The following is a 23,051-nucleotide window of genomic DNA, read 5'->3' as shown; positions in this document are numbered from 1 at the left end:
CTCAATGGTGAAAAATTGAAAGCATTCCCTCTGAAGTCAGGAACAAGACAAGGATGCCTACTGTCACCACTATTATTCACATAGTTGTGGAAATTTTAGCTACAGCAATCAGAGAAGAAAAAGAAATAAAAAGGAATACAGATTGAAAAAGAAGAAATAAAACTTTCACTGTTTCCAGATGACATGACCCTCTACATAGAAACCCCTAAAGACACCACCAGAAAATTACTACAGCAAATCAGTGAATGAAATAAAGTTGCAGGGTATAAAATTGATACACAGAAGTACCTTGCATGCCTATACACCAACAATGAGAAAACATAAAGAGAAATTAAGTAAACAATTACATTCACCATTGCAACAAAAAGAATAAAATATTTAGGGATAAATTTACATAAAGAAACAAAAGACCTATATTATTGAAAACTATAAAACACTGATGAAAGAAATCAAAGAGGACACAAATAGATGGAGAAATATACTATGTTCATGGATCAGAAGAATCCATACAGTGAAAATGAGTATACTACCCAAAGCAATTTATAGATTCAATGCAATCTCCATCAGGCCACCAACAGCATTTTTAACAGAACTAGAATAAATAATTTCACAATTTTTTTTTTTAAATTTTTATTAGTTGGAGGCTAATTACTTTACATCATTACAGTAGTTTTTGTTATACATTGATATGAATTAACCCTGGATTTACATGTATTCCCCATCCCAGTCCCCCCTCCCACCTCCCTCTCCACCGGATCCCTCTGGGTCTTCCCAGTGCACCAGGCCCGAGCACTTGTCTCATGTACCCAACCTGAGCTGGTTATCCGTTTCACCCTAGATAATATACATGTTTCAATGCTGTTCTCCTGAAACATCCCACCCTCTCCTTCTCCCAGTCAGGATGGCTGCTATCCAAAAGTCTACAAGCAATAAATGCTGGAGAGGGTGTGGAGAAAAGGGAACCCTCTTACACTGTTGGTGGGAATGCAAATTAGTACAGCCACTATGGAAAACAGTGTGGAGATTTCTTAAAAAGCTGGAAATAGAACTGCCATATGACCCAGCAATCCCACTTCTGGGCATACACACCAAGGAAACCAGATCTGAAAGAGACACGTGCACCCCAATGTTCATCGCAGCACTGTTTATAATAGCCAGGACATGGAAGCAACCCAGATGCCCATCAGCAGACGAATGGATGAGGAAGCTGTGGTACATATACACCATGGAATACTACTCAGCCATTAAAAAGAATTCATTTGAATCAGTTCTAATGAGATGGATGAAACTGGAGCCCATTATACAGAGCGAAGTAAGCCAGAAAGATAAAGACCATTACAATATACTAACACATATATATGGACTTTAGAAAGATGGTAACGATAACCCTATATGCAAAACAGAAAAAGAGACTCAGATGTATGGAACAGACTAATTTCACAATTTTTATGGAAACACAAAAACCTCAAACAGCCAAAGCATTCGTGAGAAAGAAGAAAGGAACTGGAGAAATTAACCTGCCTGACTTCAGACTATTCTTCAAAGCTACAGTCATCAAGACAGTATGGTACTAGCACAAAGACAGAAATATAGATCAATGGAACCAAATAGAAAGCCCAGAGGTGAATCCATGCATCTATGGACACCTTATGTTTGACAAAGGAGGCAAAAATATACAATGGAGAAAAGAAAATCTCTTTAACAAGTGGTGGTGGGAAAACAGGTCAGCCATTTGTAAAACAATAAAACTAGAACTCTTTCAAATACCATACAAAAAAATAAACTAAAAATGGATTAAAGATCGAAATGTAAGACCAGAAACTATAAAACTCCTAGAGGAGAACATAGGCAAAACACTCTCCAACATAAATCACAGTAGGATCTTCTATGACACACCTTCCAGAGTAATGGAAATAAAAGCAAAATTAAACAAATGGGACCTAATTAAACTTAAAAGCTTTTGCACAACGAAGGAAACTATAAGCAAGGTGAAAAGACAGCTTTCAGAATGGGAGAAAATAATAGCAAAAAACCACTGACAAAGAATTAATCTCCAAAATATACAATCAGCTCATGTAGCTCAATACCAGAAAAATAAATGACCCAATCAAAAAAGAGCCAAAGAACTAAACAGACATTTCTCCAAAGAAGACATACAGATGGCTTACAAACACATGAAAAGATGCTCAACATCACTCATTATCAGAGAAATGCAAATCAAAACCACAATGAGGTACCATTACACGCCAGTCAGGATGGCTGCCATCAAAAAGTCTACAAACTATAAATGCTGGAGAGTGTGTGGAGAAGAGGGAACCCTCTTACATTTTTGGTGGGAATGCAAACTAGTACAACCACTATGGAGAACACAGTGGAGATTCCTTAAAAAAGTGGAAATTGAACTGCCATATGACCCAGCAATCCCACTGTTGGACATAAACATTGAGGATAGCAGAATTGAAAGAGACACATGTCCCCCAAGGTTCATTGCAGCACTGTTTACAATAGCCAGGACATGTAAGCAACCTAGATATCAATCTGCAGAGAAATGGATAAGAAAGCTGTGGTACATATACATAATGGAATACTGCTCAGCTATTAAAAAGAATGCATTTGGGTCAGTTCTAAAGAGGTGGATGGAACTGGAACCTATTATACAGAGTTAAGGAAGTCAGAGTGAAAAACACCAATGCAATATATTAACATATATATGTGAAATTTGGAGAGATGGTAACGACAACCTTATGTCTAAGACAGCAAAAGAGACACAGATATAAAAGAACAGACTTTTGGACTCTGTGGGAGAATTAAAGGGTGGGATGATTTGAGAGAATAGCATTGAAACATGGAAATTACCATATGTGAAATAGATGACCAGTCCAAATTCAATGCATGAAACAGGGTACTTAAAGCTGGTGCACTGGGATGACCCAGAGAGACAGGATGGGAAGGGAGGTGGGAGTGGGGATTGGGATGAGGGGACATATGTACACCCATGACTGATTCATGTCAATGTATGGAAAAAAAAAAAAAAAAAACAAACAAAACACCACAATATTGTTAAGGAATTAGCCTCCAATTAAATAGTTTTTAAAATACAACTTTTTATAACAGGCTGTTCTTCAGGCTACTGCTCTCAACCTACCTATAAGAGGTTAATTTAATCTTTTTGTAGCAGAGAAATCAAGAATAGCACAGGGAGTCTTGGCCCAAAGCTCACAGTAACTGGTTGCTTACTTTGAGCAAAAGATTCTGTTCTGTAGCCCAAAGCTGGCCACATTTTCTACAAATTGTGGCCTAGTAATCCGTGAAGCTAGTAAATTAATTACAGACAGAGATCTGATGGTTTATAATCACATGCTGTCTCTGGAATTTTAAACTCTAAGGAAGGACTATGGTTATCTGGCAGTTGCCTTCTCAAATATCAATCCCTACTCTTAGAAAGACCCATAACTCAGCTAAAAAAACTGTACAGCCTTAAACCCAGTAACATTCCTTCCTTGAGTCATTAGATAAGAAACAAAACCATGACTGTTATCAAGTCCTAGCTTTAAATTTGGTGAAGGAAATGGCAATCCACTCCAGTATTCTTGCATGGAGAATCCCGTGGACAGAGGACCCTGGTGGGCTGCTGTCCATGGGGTCGCACAGAGTCAGACGCAACTGAAGCGACTTAGCAGCAGCAGCAGTTTTAAATTATTCGGCAAGAGAAGACTGGCAGATAAATTTCAAGGCAAAAGCTTTAGCTATTTTTTCAAGAGAAGCTTTAAAATATAGTCTAATATCTTTAAACGATAGTTTAATGATAGTCACATTAAACGTAAAGCGCCACACTTTACACTTTAATGCATAATATTGTACACCAAAATAAAATGACATTGCATATATTAACAGCACAAAGAAACCTGTGTCATAATTCATACAAAATGTTGTGCATATATAACTGATTACACACAAAATGTCTGATTCTCTTTAAGATATAAAAAGCCAATTCCAGGCAATGGTTGACTGAGGGATAGAAACTGCCAGGTAGTCAGTGTAGGACTCTGAGACTTCATTGTAGTTTTGGTTTGAATTTATCCAATAATTAGTCATGTTGGGCATCTTTTCAAGTGAATCTTGGCTGTCTGTATGTTTCTTTGGAGAAATGCATATTTAAGTCTTCCACTCATTTTTTGACTGAATTTTTTGTATTTATGATATTGAGCTTGATGAACTGTTTGCATATTTTGGAAATCCCTTGCTTCTTTTGCAGATGTTTTTGCATTCCGATGACTGTCTTTTCATCTTCTTTGTGCTTTCCTTTACTGTATAAACTTTTAAATTTAATTAGCTTTCATTTATTTATTTTTACATTTTCTTTATTTTAGAAAATGGGTCAAAAAGATCTTGCTATGATTTATGACAAAGATGTTTTCCCAAAGTTTTCCTCTAAGAGTTTTATAGTGTCCACTATTACATTTAGGTCTTTAATCCATTTTGAGTTTACTTTTGGGTATGATGTTAGGGAATGCTCTAATTTCATTTTTCTACCTATAGCTGCCAAGGTTTCCCAGACTACTTGTTAAAAATACTATCTTTTCCCCTTTGTATATCCTTGCCTACTTTGTCATAGGTTAGGTAACCATAAATGCTTGGATTTATCTTTGGGCTTTCTATCCTGTTCCATTGATCTATATTTCTGTTTTTATGTCAGTACTATACTGTCTTGATTACTATAGCTTTGCAGAATAGTCTGCACTCAGGCAGCCTGATTCCTCCAGCTCCATTTACCTTTTTCAAGATTGCTTTCCCAATTCGGGATCTTTTGTGTTTCCATACAAATTTTAAACTTTTTGTCCCAATTCTGTGAAAACTGCCATCAGTATTTTGGTAGGGATTGTATTGAATCTGTAGATTGCTTTGGGTGATATAGTAATTTTTGCAGTTTTGATCCTTCCAATCAAAGAACATGGAATGATCTCTTTGTGTCAGCTTTGATTCCTTTTCAGTTTCTCAAAGTTTTCTGTGTAGAGGTCTTTTGCCTTCTTATGGAAGTTTATTCCTAGCTATTTTATTTTGTCCCTATGTAAATGAAATTAATTCCTTAATGTCTCTCTTTGAATTTTTGTTGTTAAGTGTACAGGAAAGCAAGAGACTTTTGTGTGTAAATCTGTATCCTGCAAACTCACCAAATTTGCTGATTAACTATAGTAGTTTTCTACTTGCATCTTTAAGATTTTCTATGTGTACTATCATGTTATCTGCAAACAGTGGCAGTTTTACTTATTTTTCAATTTTTATTCCTTTAATTATTTTTATTCTAGATTGTCATGACTAGGGCTTCCAAATTTATGTTGAGTTAGAGTGGTGAAAGTGGACATCTTTGTCTTGTTCCTGATCTTAGAGAAAATACTTTCACCATTGAAAATGGTGCTTGCTGTGGGTTTGTCATACTTAACTTTTATGGTATTGACATAAGTTTCACAATGCCAACTTTCTAGAATTTTTTTTATCATAAATAGGTGTTAAATTCTATCAAAAGCCCTTTTTAATGCATCTAGTGAGATGATCATATGGTTCTTATTATTTAATTTGTTAATATGGAGTATCACATTGATTGATTTTTGAATACTGAGGAATCCTTGCATCACTGAGATAAATCCCCCTTGATCATGGTGTATGATCCTTTCAACATATTGAGAATTTTTGCATCTAAGATCATCAGTGATATTGGCCTGTAATTTTCTTTTTTTGTGTGTCATATCTTTGTATGGTTTAGGTATTGGGATGATGCTGGCCTCATACAATGGATCTAGGAGTGTTTCTTCCACTACAAATTTTTTGGAAGAGTTTGAGATGGGTAGTTGTTAGCTCTTCTCTAAGTGCTTGAATGAATTTGCCTATGAAGTCATCTGGTCCTGGACTTTCATTTGCTGGAATATTTTTAGTTACAGTTTCAATTCATTACTTGTGATCGATCAGCTTGTATTCTCTATCTCTTCCTGATTCAGCCTTTGAAGGTTGTACCTTTTCAATAACTTGCCCATTTCTTCCAGGTTGTCCATTTTGTTGGCATTGTTGCTTGTAGTGATCTCTTATGATCCTTTGTATTTCTGTGGTTTCAGCTGTAATTTCTCCTTTACCATTTCTAATTTTATTGATTTGATTCACCTACCTTTTTCTTGATCTGTTTGTCTAAAAGTTTATCACTTTTACTTATTGTCTCAAAGAAAAAAACTTTAATTTTCTTGATTTTTTATTTGTATTTTATTTATTTTTGCTCTGATCTTTATGATTGCTTTCCTTCAGTTTTTGTTGTTGCTGTGTTTTTTTCTAGTTGTTCTTTATGTAAGTTTAGATTGTTTATTTGAGTTTTTAATATTTATTTAGATCAGATTGAATTGGTATAAACTTAACTATTAGAACTCATTTTGCTGAGGCCCATAGATTTGGGATCATCATGTTTTCATTGTCATTTTTTTCCTATGTTATTTTTTATTTCCTCTTTGATTTCTTCAATGATCTCTTGGTTATTTAGTTGCATATAGTTTAGCCTCCATGTGGTCATGGTTTTTTTAATATTTTTTTCATGTAATTGCTTTACAACCTGATAGTATTGTGGTTAGAAAAGATACTTAATATAATTTTTATTTTCTTAAATTTATCAAGGTTTAATTTGTGACTCAAGATATCATCTATCCTGGAGAATATTCCACAAGCACTTGAGAAGAAAGTATATTCTGCTTTCAGGAACAATGTCTATAAATATCATTTCAGTTAATTTGATCTATTGTGTCACTGAAATCTTGTGATTCCTTATTTGTTTTCTGCAAGGATAATCTGTCCATTGCTTTAACTGAGATATTAAATTCTCCATTATTATTGTGCTTACTGTCAACTTTCCCTCTGAAGGCTGTTAGCATTTGCCTTATTTATTGAGTTGCTCTTATGCTGGGTGCATAATTATAATTTTTACATCTTCTTCAGTAGATCCTTTGACATTATGTAGTAATCTTCTTTGTCTCTTGTAACTCTCTTTATTTTGAAGTCTATTTTATCTTGTATAAGTATTGCCACCCAGCTTTCTTTTGATTTCCATTTGAATGGAATATCTTTCTCCATTCCTTCACTTTCAATCTGTATGCGTTCTTATGTCTGAGGTGGGGCTCTTGTAGATAGTATGTATATATAGGTCTTGTTTTTGTATTCATTCAGCCAACTGGTGTCTTTTGGATGGAACATTTAATCCATTTACATTCAAGGGAATTCCAGAAAAAAAATCTACTTTTGCTTCATTGACTATTCTAAAGCCTTTGACTGTGTGGATCACAAAAAACTTTGGAAAATTCTTAATGAGATGAGAGTATCAAATCACCTTGCATGTCTCTTGAGAAACCTGTAAGTGGATCAAGAAGCAACAGTTAGAAACAGACATGGAAAAACTGACTGGTTCAAAATTGAGAAAATAGTATGTCAAGGCTGTATATAGTCACCCTGCTCGACTTATGTGCAGAGTGCACCATGGGAAATGCCAGTCTGGATGAATCACAAGCAGGAATCAAGATTACCAGGAGAAATATCAACAAACTCAGATATGCAGATGATACCTTAATGGCAGAAATTGAACAGAGATTAAAGAGCCTCTTGATGAGGGTGAAAGAGGAGAGTGAAAAACTGGCTTGAAACTCAGCATGAAAAAAACTAAGATTATGGTCACTGGTCCCATCATTTCATGGCAAATAGAAGGAGAAAAAGCAGAAGTAGTGACAGATTTTATTTTCTTGGGCTCCAAAAATCACTGCAGATGGTGAGTGAAACCATGAAATTAAAAGACACTTGCTCCTTGGAAGAAAAGCCATGACTAAACTAGACAGCATATTTAAAAAAAGAAACATCCCTTTGCTGACAAAGGTCCATCTAGTCAAGGCTATGGTTTTTCCAGTAGTCATGTACAAATGTGAGGCATGGTCCATAAAGAAGGCTAAGTACTGAAGAACTGATGCTTTTGAATTGTGGTGTTGGAGACAACTCTTGAGAGTCCCCTTGGATTACAAGATCAAACCAGTCAATTCTAAAGGAAATCAACCTTGGATATTCATTGGAAGGATTGACACTGACACTGAAGTTCCAATACTTTGGCCACCTGATGGGAAGAGTCAACTCATTGGAAAAGATCTTGATGCTGGGAAATATTGAAGGTGAAAGAAGAAGGAGGCAGAAGAAAATGAGATGGTTAAATAGCTGGGCAAGACAAGAAGAAGAAGATGAGATGGACACAAATCTGAGCAAATTGTGAGAGATAGTAGAGGACAGAGGACTGGCATGTTACAGTCCATGGGATTGGAAAGAGTCAGACACAACTTAGTGACTGAACAACAACAGCAATATATTCCTATTACCATTTTCTTAATTAGTTTGAGCTTGTTTGTGTGGGTCTTTTTCTTCTATTCTTTCCAACCTAGGAAACTTCACTTAGCATTTGTTGTAAAGCTGAATTTGTGGTGCAGGATTCTCACCTTTTGCTTGTCTGTAAAACTCTTGATCGGAGAAGGCAATGGCACCCCACTCCAGTACTCTTGCCTGGAAAATCCCATGGACGTAGGAGCCTGGTAGGCTGCAGTCCATGGGGTCGGTAAGAGTCGGACATGACTGATGACTTCACTTTCACTTTTCACTTTCATGCATTGGAAAAGGAAATGGCAACCCACTCCAGCGTTCTTGCCTGGAGAATCCCAGGGCTGGGCGAGCCTGATGGGCTGCCGTCTATGGGGTCACACAGAGTCAGACACGACTGAAGTGACTTAGCAGTAGCAGCAGCAGCAGCAAAACTCTTGATAGGTCCATCAAATCTGAATGAAATCATTCCTGGAGAGAGGAACCTTGGTTGTAGGTTTTTCCCTGTTGTCATTTCAAATATATCGTGCATTCCCTTCTGGCCTATAGCATTTCTGCTGAAAGATCAGCATTTAATCTTATGGGGATTATGTTTTATTTTTTTTCTTTGTTTTTTTTTGTTTTAAATTAATTTACATTATTTCGATCATCCTGTATTTTGGCACATATTACTATTATTTATCCTTCGTATGGTGCTCTCTGCATTTCCTGGACTTTGGTGACTATTTCCTTGACTTTACTATTTCCTTTCTCATGTTAGGAACGTTTTCATCTATAATCTTTTCCAACATTTACTCAGACCCTTTCTCTTCTTTTGGGACCTCTGTAATTCAAACATTGGTACATGTAATATTGTCTCAGAGGTCTCTGAAGCTGTCCTCATTTCTTTTCATCTTTTTTCCTTCTTCTTCTCCTTATCAGCTATTTCCAGCTATCTATCTACTAGTTGACTTATTCATTCTTCTGCTTCAGTTATTCTGCTTTTGATTCCTTCTAGTGTATTTTTCAAATCAGTTACTGTATTATTTAGCACTGTTTGTTTGTTCTTTAGCTCTTCTTGGTCCTTGAACCTTAAACACTTCTTGTATTTTCTTGATCCATGACTATTCTATTTCTGAGATTTAAAATCATTTTTATTACTCTGATTTTTTTTTCAGGTGGTTGTCTATTTTCCCTTCATTTATTTGGTCTTGAAGGTTTTCTTTTGTTCTTTCATCAGTATCATATTTTTTGTTATATCTTCTTCCCTGATAGCTCAGTTGGTAAAGAATCCACCTGCAATGCAGGAGATCCAGATTCGATTCCTGTGTCAGGAAAATCCACTGGAGAAGGGATAGACTACCCACTCCATATTCTTGGGCTTCCCTTGTGGCTGAGCTGATAAAGAATCCACCTGAAATGTGGGAGACCAGGGTTCAATCTCTGGGTTGGTAAGCTCTCCTGGTTAAGGGAAAGGCTACCTACTCCAGTATTCTAGCCTAGAAAATTCCGTGGACTGTATAATTCATGGGGTCACAAGGAATTGGATATGACTGAGTGACTTTCACTTTCATTTAGTTTTGGTGAGTTGGGCTGTCTTCTGTCTTACTATACATAAATTGGTAAAGCATAAAATATATTTTCTTTCTTGATAATTCCATAGTTACTATGACTAAAAACATTTTTCTTATTGTCATCTGATGCATTTACACATGCACAAATATACATATAAAAACACATATGCATACACATATATTTGGAATCATGAGCTTCTTATTGCAAAAGTTAGGCAATTTGAAGAAATCAGGGAAAACCACTATGCCATTCAGATAAGGCCTAAATCAAATCCCTTATGATTATACACAGGAATTGACAAATAGATTCAAGGGATTAGATCTGACAGGTTGCCCAAAGAACTATAAATGAAGGGTCCTAACCTTCTACAGGAGATGGTACCCAAACCATCCCCAAGTAAAAGCAATGCAAAAAGGCTAAATGTTGTCTGGGGAGGCCTTACAAATAGCTGAGACAAGAAGAGAAGCAAAAGGCAAAGGAGAAAAGCAAAGATATACTTATCTGAATGCAGAGTTCCAAAGAATAACAAGGAGAGATATGAAAGCCTTCTTTAGTGAACAATGCAAAGAAATAAAAATAATAGAATGGAAAAGACTAGAGACCTCAAGAAAATTAGAGATACCAAGGGACAATTTCATGCAAAGATGGGCACGATAAAGGACAGAAATTGTATGGACCTAAAAGAAACAGAAGATATTAAGAAGAGGTGGTAAGAATACAAAGAACTGTACAAAAAAGATCTTAATGATCCAGATAACCACGATCATGTGGTCACTCACTTAGAGCCAGACATCCTGGAGTGTGAAGTCTAAGGGTCCTTAGGAAGAATTACTACAAGCAAACTAGTGGAGGAGGTTAAATTCCAACTGAGCTATTTTAAATCCTAAAAGATGATGCTGTTAAAATGATGAACTTAATATGCTAGCAAATTTGGAAAACTCAGCAGTGCCACAGGACTGAAAAAGGTCGATTTTCATTCCAATCTTAAAGAAGGGTAATGCCAAAGAATCTTCATGCTACCGTGTATTTGTACTCATTTCACATGCTAGCAAGGTAATGTTCAAAATCCTTCAAGCTAGGCTTCAGCAGTATGTCACCAAGAACTTCCAGATGTATAAGCTGGATTAAGAAAAGTCAGAGGAACCAGAAATCAAATTGCCAACATTCATTGGCTTATAGAGAGAGCAAAGGAATTTCAGAAAAAAATATCTACTTCTGTTTCATTGACTGTGCTAAAGCCTTTGACTGTATGTGTCAAAACAAACTGTGGAAATTTCTTCAAGAGATGGAAACACCAGACTCCTTTACCTTTTGCCTGAGAAATTTGTATGCACGTCAAGAAGCAACAGTTAAAACCAGACATGGAATAACAGCCTGGTTCAAAATTGGAAAAGGAGTACATCAAGGTCATATGTTGTCACACTGCTTATTTAACTTATATGCATAGTACATCAGGTGGCGCTAGTAGTAAGGAACCTGCCTGCCAATGCAGGAGATGTAAGAAAAGTGGATTCAGCCCCTGGGTTGGGAAGATCCCCTGGAGAAGGGCATGGCAACCAGCTCCAATATTTTTGCCTGGTGAATCCAATGGACAGAGAAGCCTGGTGGGCTCTAGTCCATAGGGTCACAAAGAGTCAGACATAATTGAAGCAACTTAGCACTCAAGCATGCAGAGTACATTATGTGAGATGCTGAACTGGATGAAACACAAGCTGGAATTAAGATTTCTGGAAGAAATGTCAATAACCTAAGATATGCAGATGACACCACTCTTATGGCAGAAAGTGAAGAGGAACTAAGAGCCTCTTTATTAGCATGAAAGAGAAGAGTGAAAAATCTGGTTTAAAGCTTAACATTCAGAAAACTAAGATCATGGTGTCTGGTCCCATCACTTCATGTCTAATATATGGAAAAAAAAATAAACAGTGACAAATTTTATTTTCTTATCACCAAAATAACTGGGTAGATTACTGCAGCCATGAAATGAAAAGAAGCTTGCTCCTTGGAAGAAAAGTTATGCCAAACCTAGACAATGTATTAAAATATAGAGACATCACTTTGCTGACAAAGGTCTGCATAGTCAAAGCTATGGTTTTTCCAGTAGTCACATATAGATGTGAAAATTGTATCATAAATATGACTGAGCATTTAAGAATTGATTCTTTCAAACTGGGGTGCAGGAGAAGACTCTTGAGAGTACCTTGGACATAAAAAAGATCAAATCAGTCAATCCTAAAGGAAACCAACTCTGAATATTCATTGGAAGGACTGATGCTGAAGCTCTGATACTTTGGCTACCTGATGTGAAGAGCTGATTCATGAAAAGACCCTGATGCTGGGAAAGATTGAAGGCAGGAGGGTAAGGGGGTGACAGAAGATGAGATGGTTGGTTGTCATCACCAACTCAATGGACATGAGTTTGAGCAAACTCGGGAGATATTGAAAAACCAGGAAGTCTGGTGTGCTGCAGTCCATGGCATCACAAAGAATCAGACATGACTGAATGACTGAACAACAACAAAAATGGAAAATACTAAGGATAATTATGCTATTAAACAGGCATTACTGTTTTTCTATAATTTTATTTATTCATTTATTTATTTACAGCTGTGTTGTGCTGGGTCTTCATTTTCATGAGGTGTTTTCTCTACTTGGGTTGAGTCAGGGCTACTCTCTAGTTACAGTGGGCCAAGAAGACACATTAAAGTGTCTTCTTATTGCAGATCATGGGCTCTAAGACTCAGGAGCTTCACTAGTTGTGGCTCATGGGCTCAGAAGTTGCAGATTCAGGTATCTAGAACACAGAATCAATAGTGTGGCACAAGGTATTAGTTACTCCATGGCATGTGGGATCTTCCTGGACCAGGGATTGAACCCAAATCTACTTCATTGGCAGGCATATTCTTTACCACTGAGCTGCCAGGGAAGCCCAATATTTTTCTTTTGTTCTCATTTAAGTTCCTCTGTTTGAGTAAGATAAAATAGGTCTATTGAATTTCTACATGTTCTCTTCTTACCCAAAAAGTTTTGAGAGAAACAATTTAAATGGGCAATTACCCCTGTGTTATATTGAACTCTTAAGCATCTTGCATAGTATCAAAGAGGAAACAGATAACTTTGACACAAATCCTATACACTATCTAAGTGCATGAATCTTCTTGTTCTTCCAAATAAAATATTGTAATTTGGATTCACCTCTAAAAGCAATATAATTTACCATGAATCAGATGGTAAATACACAATATGATTAAAATAGATCAAGAAAATATATTAATTTCACTTATTATTATATTGTTAATTGAACAGAGAAAGTAAACACAAATTAATATACTATTTTTAATAAATGACATTTCTTCAGAATATTTTTTCAGAGGTATATAGAAATAGTATCAAAGCACTATTGCCTCTGGCTTGTATTTACTTATGACAACTTCAGAGTACAGTGATTCTTAATGAACACATATAATAATACACATGCAATGAAATAAATTAAAAGATAGCAGGCCCAAAGCAGTTATCTGAAATTTAAATGCATTTTCTTAGAATACTAGAAAACCAAAACTTAGAAAAGGCTGCAATAATTTGTCTATTGTTGATGAAAGGCAAATTATTGGATTTTCCTTTATATTTTTTTTGCATTTCTTGAATGCTTACTTTTGCAATATAAGAATATATTTAAATATATTAAAACACATTTTTAAAATGCATGTCTATATTACTACACTTTTAAAATTAAGTCTTTCATAGTTGAAATAATCTGCATGTCTATTGGGCTTTCACTGCCTGAAGTCTTACTGAAAATTAGAGCACTCATTGACTAAATTCATGAAATAATGGCTTGAATTTTATTGGTTTTTCTCTGCCTTTGTGGATAGTATCTGCCATATATAAACCCTGTTATACCATTATTGCAAGCAGAGTTTCCCTAAAAATGGCTCTATCTGTAAATTATGGACTTCCCAGGTAGCTCAGTGGGTAAATAATCTGCCTGCAATGCAGGAGATACAGGAAATGCAAGTTTGATCGCTGGTTTGGGAAGATCTCCTGGAGGAGGGCATGGTGACCCATTCCAGTATTCTTGCCTGGAGAATCTCATGGACAGAGGAGCCTGATGAACTACAGTCCACAGGGTTGCAGAGAGTCAAACATGACTGAAGTTACTGAGCAGGTACAAAACTGTAAAATATAAATAACAATTATACATGGAACTATTGTAATGGTAATAAATGTAAAGCATCTAGAATAGCATGTACATAATACAAGTGGAAAATAAATATTAGCAGTATTTTATTTTTATAACTGAATTTTACTCTTAAATATTGTTTATGGTGATACATCCAAATGAGGCATCCTTGTAAGATGTGAGCAATATTCTGCAAAATATTAATATATCCTCTCTGATAGTAGCTGCTTTGTAGATTTTATATATATATACATATATATACATGTATATATATGTATATATATATATATTCACATAGAAGAAGTAACATTTTGACAGTCTTCGCAGAGAGTCCCCGCGGTTTCCTGCTTCAACAGTGCTTGAACGGAACCCGGCTGTTCGTCCTCCCCCAGCCCCGGCAGGCTACTCAGAGCCAGCCCTCGTCACCACTTGACAACACTCTCTGACCGGCCCAAGGTCCCCGCCGCCGCTCCAGCGCAGCGCAGTGTCGCCGTCGCCGCCACCGCCCCTTCTCATCTGCCCGCCGTGATGACCGCATCCCCGTCGCAGGTGCGCCAGAACTACCACCAGGACTCGGGGGCCGCCATCAACCGCCAGATCCACCTGGAGCTCTACGCCTCATATGTGTACCTGTCCATGTCGTACTATTTTGACCGCGATGATGTGGCTTTGAAGAACTTTGCCAAGTACTTTCTTCACCAATCTCATGAGGAGAGGGAACATGCTGAGAGACTAATGAAGCTGCAGAACCAGCGAGGCGGCCGAATCTTCCTTCAGGATATCAAGAAACCAGACCGTGATGACTGGGAGAATGGGCTGAATGCAATGGAATGTGCTCTGTGCTTGGAAAGAAGTGTGAATCAATCACTACTGGAACTGCACAAATGGGCCGCTGAAAAAAATGATTCCCATCTGTGTGATTCCATTGAGACTCATTACCTGAATGAGTAGGTGGAAGCCATCAAAGAACTGGGTGACCACGTAACCGACCTGCGCAAGATGGGGCCCCCTGGATCTGGCATGGCAGAGTACCTCTTTGACAAGCACACCCTGGGACACAGTGAGCGCTAAGCCTCAGGCTGGCTTCCCACAGCCACGGGTGACTCCTCTGGTCACCAAGGCAGTGCATGCATATTTGGGTCACCTTCACTTTTTCTATAAGTTGTAACAAAACATCTACTTAAGTTCTTTCTTTAGTACCATTCCTTCAAATAAAGTAATTTGGTACCCCCCCCCACCAAAAAAAAGAAGTAGCATTTTAAAAGAGTTACAGATAATTAATTACATAGGAAAGCTGATATGGAGAGGGAAGGAAATAATGATATTGAATGATGAATAAACAGTTGAGGAGTCTCAGAGGTAAAAGAAGTCCAGAATTTGTGAAAAACTCAAATAGGTTCATTTTGGGATGCAGATCATAAGAGAGAAAAATGGAAACAGATGCTGCCATGTCAAATTATCCAAAAGTTGCCATTGAGGAGATAGGATGTTTCTGAGAGAAATTATACACAGAGGGAAATTGCTAAATTGCAAGTATCTGTTGTGGTAGCCTAAGAAAAATTTGCAAATCATTTGGACAAAAGATCAAGAGAAATTTATGGGTTCAAGAGATATTTAGAAAGTAGAGTAGACTCTTTCAGAAAAATGAATATTGTTCTTGACAGAGAAAGAAAAAAGGAAATATTACAAATATATTCTCTTGGACAAAATTTGAAAGACATTCAGTTCTAGTAGAGAATTAAGATGGCATTGAGGGGTTACATAACTTTCTGGTGAAGATTTGAGGGGTTCCTTGCTTGTCCTGAAATATAATAGACACATTTTGGGTATAAACATCAAATAGGATCTAATTGAATCTATGGAAAGAATTAGCAAATTAAAGTGAGAATCAACTGTTACATTGGTAAAACCATAAAAGTGTAGTGTCAGAATCCAATGGAATGGAGTGTCTAAAGAAGGAAAATACAAGAAGGTTAAATGACTCTCTGGTTCTTCTAATTCTTTTTTAACCTGGACTAATCCAAATTATTCTCACTATACTTGAACAAGGCACGCATCAATGTATCAATAAGTAAAACATAGGTAACTTACCCAAAGGCACAGAGGCTTTGTGTCTTATTTGGAATTACTCAGGGCTCTTGGAGCCAACCCCTATATTACACTGTGTGCCCAAAGTTTCTTTCACTTCTCTCTGTCACACACACACACACACACACACACACACACACACACACACACACCTCTTGTAAGTATTCAAACTGGACTGTTAAGATGGATCTACTTGAAGCATATCTCAAAACCTAGGCTTCTCATAACAAATCATATTTAGAATGTGAAATTTTATACTTTTCAAGATAGCAAGTTGGCTTCACAGAAGAGGGAGATGGAGAAGAAAAGGATGTTTGTATTTTAAATGTTGCTAAACCACACCAAAGCAAAATGTCATTCCTATATGCATTATGACCACACTGAGAAAGAAGTTAAAAAATTAAATCTTAATGCTTAGTAAATATAAAATAACTGAATATTATTCTAGTACCTGAAGAGAAGAGAATAAATATTGGTGGATACCAAATAGTTTCAATATCTATATTTACAAATAACATGCTTATGCTCTCAGTTCTAATTTTAGACTTTATTCATTTATTGTTTTATTATGTAAAATGAACAGTTAGCTCTCTGACAAACCTTTTGATTACACTCACATCTTTCCAAAGTTGTTAAACCATACATTTTATCAACAATCAATATGTGCCTCATTATGATAATGTAGACATTCTCCATATCTGAACCTCAGCACAGATAAAAGACTTTATTTTACATTTTATTTTCCTGGAGCTGACAGCATACTTTTTACATTCTTACTTAGTACCATTACTCCAGTTAGCCACTCTTGATTTTTATGACCAAAATGTAAACAGCAGATATTCGGTCACTTTCATATACAAGGGGATATACTTCTAGAGCTTTCGGCCCTTTTCTGCAATCAAGATTGATTGTTCTCTAGGTCTTCAGCACAGAACTTTTGCTTTGCTTTCCCTTCATCATCACACTGTGAATCTCCTAGTTCTTCACTAAGTTCTTTACTCTTGCTTTCCAGATCTCAGGACTTTTCTCTGCTGCTTCTTTTTTATTATGGCTCTTGAACTGTGTCTGTTCCATATATTAATAGAAGCAAGTTTGTTTGCTTCAATTAAACTTTACAGTGATTTGATATTTAACTAGGTATATATAGATGCATAGTACAGATAATTTTCTCTGAGTTAGAAAGATTATCAATATCTGGGAAGTGAAATGCTATTCTATTATTGAGCCTTTGTTTAGATTATTTTTGAGTGTCAAGTTTTTCTTCCCTGGAAGATCTTACGTTATTTTTGAATGTTGAATTTTGAATTTTCAATTAATGAGTTTTAATGTAGATCTTTTATCATGCATTTTGTTGGGCATATTCTGAGACTTACCAGTGTTGAAAAATATATTGGTTTAATTAGTTTAAGGAGAAAAAAAATGGAGCAATATAAATGGGAAGAAATTGGTAAGCAACTATCTACAAAATGTTTCTGGGCTTAGTTAAGATAGAAATCAATGTGTTTCAAGACATACATAACAAACTATTCTTTGGGGGTTTAAACTCCTCTAGCATACAGAACAAGATAGATGGTGACCCAATTCCTTTCTAAAAGTTAACATCATATTGATATTTAAAAGCATGCTTCAAAGATCGAAGGAACTCAAGCTTATATATAGAAGCAAAAGTACTAAAATAGCAATGTGAATGAATCATCTCCAACATTTCATAAAAATTATAAGACAAGCAGGGTAATTGGTAGGGATACAAGGAAGATAGTATATTAGTAAGCATATATTTAATTATTAGTAGAGAAAAGGACAAGCTGGAATCAAGATTGCTGGGAGAAACATCAATAACCTCAGATATGCAGATAATACCACCCTTATGGCAGAAAGTGAAGAACTAAAGAGTATCTTCATGAAAATGAAAGGTGAGAGTGAAAATGCTGGCTTAAAACTCAACATTCAATAAATTAAGATCATGGCATCCAGTCCCATCACTTCATGGCAAATAGATAGGGAAACAAGGGAAACAGTGGCAGACTTTATTTTCGGGGGACTTCAAAATCACTGCAGATGGTGACTGCAGCAATGAAATTAAAAGACACTTGCTCCTTGGAAGAAAAGCTATGACCAAACTACACAGCATATTAAAAAGCAGACACATTACTTTGCCAACAAAGGTCCGTCTAGTCAAAACTATGGTTTTTCCAGTAGTCACGTATGGATGTGAGAGTTGGAGTATAAAGAAAGCTGACCACTTAAGAACTGATGCTTTTGAACTGTGGTGTTGGAGAAAACTCTTGAGAGTCCCTTGGGCTTCAAGGAGATCCAGCTAGTCAATCCTAAAGGAAATCAGTCCTGAATATTCATTGGAAGGACTGATGCTGAAGATAAAACTCCAATACTTTGGCCACCTGATGTGAAGAACTGACTCATTTGAAAAGAGCCTGATGATGGGAAAGATTGAGGGGATGACAGAGGATGACATGGTTGGATGGCATCACCGACTTGATAGACATGAATTTGAGTAAGCTCTGGGAGTTGATGATGGACAGAGAAGACTGGCGTGCTGCAGTCCACGGGGTTGCAAAGAGTCAGACATAACTGAGCGACTGAACTGAGAGAAAAAGAATGAAAGTGAAATATGAACCTTTCAATAAATGTTAAATAGATCAATTGATAATTCCACCTTTAAGATGAAAACTCATAAGTAAACCACTTTGGCAACCACACCTTCTTGAAAAGAAGTCAGATGACCTCTAATTTCCCCTTGTTCTATTTTTTAAAAAAATATATATATATAAAACAAATCCATTTGTTATCTACAAATACCATCACATTTAGATTTGAGGCCTTGGAGAAATTTCCAATAAAATCATGGATTGTATGGCTTTTCTAAGCATTACCTCAAAGTTAGAAACTTTTAATTAAATGAGTCATGGTATAGTCTACTGTGGTAGACCCTGACAGTTGCTTACTCAAACCTACTTCTCCCACTACTTCAAACCTCATTTTACATGATTCTTTGGATACCAGTCTCTGCTATTGAAATCTGAAAAGTAGCCTTACATTCGGCTTCTGGAAAACTTTTAAATAACAATAAAGCCTAATAGAATTGAAACTGGATTTGAAATTGAAACACGACTTTTGCAACCATGTGAAAAAAAATAGCACATGAAAACCTGCAAGACCTTTTAGAACTAACACCACATAAAATGTCATTTTCATCATTGGGACTGGAAAGAAAAAATAGGAAGTCAAGAGATACCTAAAGGAACAGGCAACATTGGTCTTGGAGTACAGTATGAATCAGGGCAAAGGCTAACAGAGTTTTGCAAGAGAACACATTTGTCATAACAAACAACCTCTTCAACAACACAAGAGATGACTTTAAACATGAACAACATAAGATGGTCAATACTGAAATCTGAATGCTTATGTTCTTTGCACCCAAAGATGGAGAAGCTCTATACAGTTAATAAAAACAAGACATGAAGCTGACTGTGGCTCAGATCACGAACTCCTTATTGCAAAATTCAGACTTAAATTGAAGAAAGTAGAGAAAACCACTAGATCATTCAGGTATGACCTAAACCAAGTCCCTTACAATTATACAGTGGGAGTGATGAATAGAATTAGGGAATGAGATCTGGTAGAGAGAGTGCCTGAAAAGCTATAGAAAAAAAGTTTGTAACATTGTACAGGAGGCAGTGATAAAAATCATTCCCAAGAAATGCAAAAAGGCAAAATGGTAGTCTGAAGAGGACTTACAAATAGCTGAGAAAAGAAGAGAAGCAAAAGGCAAAGGAGAAAAGCAAAGATATACCCATCTGAATGCAGAGTTCCAAAAAATAGCAAGGAGAGATAAGAAAGCCTTCCTAAGTGAAAATTGCAAAGAAATAGAGGAAAGCAATAGAATGGGAAAGACTAGACATCTCATCAAGAAAATTAGAGATACTAAGGGAATATTTCATTCAAGGATGGGCACAGTAAAGGACAGAAATGGTAAGGACCTACCATAAGCAAAAGATATTAAGAGGTGGCAATAATACACAGAAGAACTATACAAAAATGATCTTAATCACCCGGGTAATTATGAGGGTGTGATCAGCCAGTTGGAGCCAGACATCCTGGAGTGTAAAGTCAAGTGGGCCTTTGGAAGTATCACCATGAGCAAAAATAGTGGAGGTGATGGAATCCTAGCTGAGCTATTTCAAATCCTAACAGCTGATGTTGTGAAAGTGCTGCACTCAGTATGTGAACAAATTTGGAAAACTCAGCAGTGGCCACAGAGTGCAAAAGGTCAGTTTTCAAGAATATTCAAGCTACCACAAAATTGCATTCATTTCACATGCTAGAAAGGTAATGCTCAAAATCCTTCAAGCTTTGTTTCAACAGTATGTGAACTGAGATCATCCAGATGTACAAGCTGGATTTAGAAAATGCAGGGAAACCAGAGATTAAAATACCAACATCCAGATCATAGAAAGAGCAAGAAAATTCCAGAAAAACATCTACTTCTGCTTCATTGACTAATCCAAAGCCTTTGACTGTGTGCACCACAACATGTTGTGGAAAACTCTTCAAGAGATAGGAATACCAGAACATCTTACCTGCCTCCTGAGAAACCTGCATGCAGGTCAAGAAGCAACAGTTAGAACTGGGCATTAAACAATGGAATGATTCAAAATTGGAAAAGAAGTATATAAAGGCTGCATATTGTCACCCTGCTTATTTAACTTACATGCAGAGTACATCTTGCAAAATGCCTGGCTTGATGAAGCTCAAGCTGGAATTAAGATTGCTGGAGAAATATCAATAATCTGATATGCAGATGACACCACCCTTATGACAGAAAGTGAAGCGGAACTAAAGAACCTCCTGATGAAGGTGAAAGATAAGAGTGTAAAAGCTAGTTTAAACTCAACATTCAAAAAAACTAACATCATGGCATCTGGTCCCATCACTTTGTGACCAACAGATGGGGAAGCAAGGCAAATAGTGACAGACTTTATTTTCTTGGGCTCCAAAATCACTGCAGATGGTGACTGCAGCCATGAAATTAAAATGTGCTTGCTCCTTGGAAGAAAAACTATGATAAAACTAGACAGTGTATTAAAAAGCAAAGACATTACTTTGCTGACAAAGGTCCATATTGTCAGGGCTATGATTTTTCCAGTAGTCATGTATGGATGTGAGAGTTGGACCACGAAGAAGGCTGAGCACTGAATTGATGCTTTTGAACTGTGGTGTTGGAGAAGACTCTTAAGAGTACTTTGGACAGCAAGGGAATCACACCAGTCAATTCTAAATGAAATCAATGCTTAATAGTCATTGGAGAGACTGATGATGCTGAAGCTGCAATACTCTGGCCACCTGATGCAAAGAGCTAACTCTTTGGAAAAGACCCTGATGTTGGGAAAGATTGACGGCAGGAGGAGAAGGGGATGACAGAGGATGATGTGGGTGTACAGCATCACTGACTCAATGGACATCAGTTTGAGCAAACTCTGGGAAATGGTGAAGGATAGAGAGCCTGGTATGCTGTAGTCCATGGGGTCACAAAGAATTGGACATGACTGAGAGAATGAGCAACATCAACAATTTAGTAGGTTGTCAGTTCCTTGACCTCAGACACCCTTCGAAATTTGAGGATGCTCAAGTATTTTACATAAAACAGGGTAGTATTTTTTCTATAACTTCCAAACATCTTCTCATCCATCCTTAATCATTTCTAGATTGGATATGAAATATAACATAAATGTTATAGAAAAATGTTGCCAGCACATGGCAAAGTAAAGTTTTGCTTTGCAGAGTTTTATGGATTTTTTTTTCTGTTATTATCAGTCAACAGTGAGATGAGTCCAGTAATGTGAAACGGATTATCAACTCTAGTGTAACAAAGAAGGAAAAACATTGTCAAAATGCTGATACCACCACCACTAAAACATTTACTTTTGATTTTATTTTCTTGGGCTCCAAAATGACTGCAGATGGTGACCGCAGCCATGAAATTAAAAGACACTTGTTCCTTGGAAGAAAAGTCATGGCAACCAAACTATGGTTTTTCCAGTAGTCATGTATGGATGTGAAAGTTTGACTATAAAGAAGGCAGAGCACTGAGGAATTAATGCTTTCAAATTGTGGTGCTGGAGAAATCTCTTGAGAATACATTGGACAGCAAGGAGATCAGATCAGTTAATCTTAAAGGAAGTCAACCTTGAATATTCATTGGCATGACTGATGCTGAAACTGAAGCGCCAATACTTTAATGACCTGATCTGAAGAGCTGACTTATTGAAAATGGCCATGATGCAGGCTAAGAGTGAAGGCAAAATAAGGGGATGGCAGAGGATGAAGTGGTTAAATAACATCCCCAACTCAACAGACATGAGTATGAGTAAACTCCAGAAAATAGTGAAGGATAGTGAAAACTGACATTCTGAAGTCCATGGGATCACAAAAAAGTCAGACAGGACTTAGTGAATGAACAATTATCAATAATGCTGCAATGTACACATCATTCTCTGTGTTCTTGGATAAATACCCAGAAGTGAAATTTCTGGATTATAGGGTAGATATATGTTTAAATTTTTAAAGAAACCATGAACAATTTTCCAAAATACTTGTATAAGTTTATACTTCCACCAAGTTTGTATGAAAGTCAGTTCTTTCCAATATTTGGAATTTTTCATTTGAAAAAAACACTTTATTGAGTGTATTTTTTTGCCACATTATGAATTAAACATTTTTATTTCTCTGATTACTAGTCTTGTTGAGAATTTTTCATATTCCTCCTTACCACTTCCTTACCACTTTCATATTCTTTACCACATTTTCCAAGGGATGATCCCCTGAACAACAG

At 36.5% G+C, this 23,051-nt stretch overlaps 1 pseudogene; it reads left to right on the top strand.

Moving 5' to 3' along the window:
* Positions 1–14,477: 14,477 nt before the first annotated feature.
* Positions 14,478–15,199, top strand: LOC110145749 (ferritin heavy chain pseudogene; annotated as a pseudogene).
* The last annotated feature ends 7,852 nt before the right edge of the window (positions 15,200–23,051 follow it).

The sequence above is a fragment of the Odocoileus virginianus genome, chromosome 8 (genome assembly GCF_023699985.2).
Source record: "Odocoileus virginianus isolate 20LAN1187 ecotype Illinois chromosome 8, Ovbor_1.2, whole genome shotgun sequence".
NCBI lineage: Eukaryota > Metazoa > Chordata > Mammalia > Artiodactyla > Cervidae > Odocoileus > Odocoileus virginianus.
The sequence above is the reverse complement of the archived record's forward strand: the minus strand, read 5'-3'. Positions and strand labels throughout refer to the sequence as shown.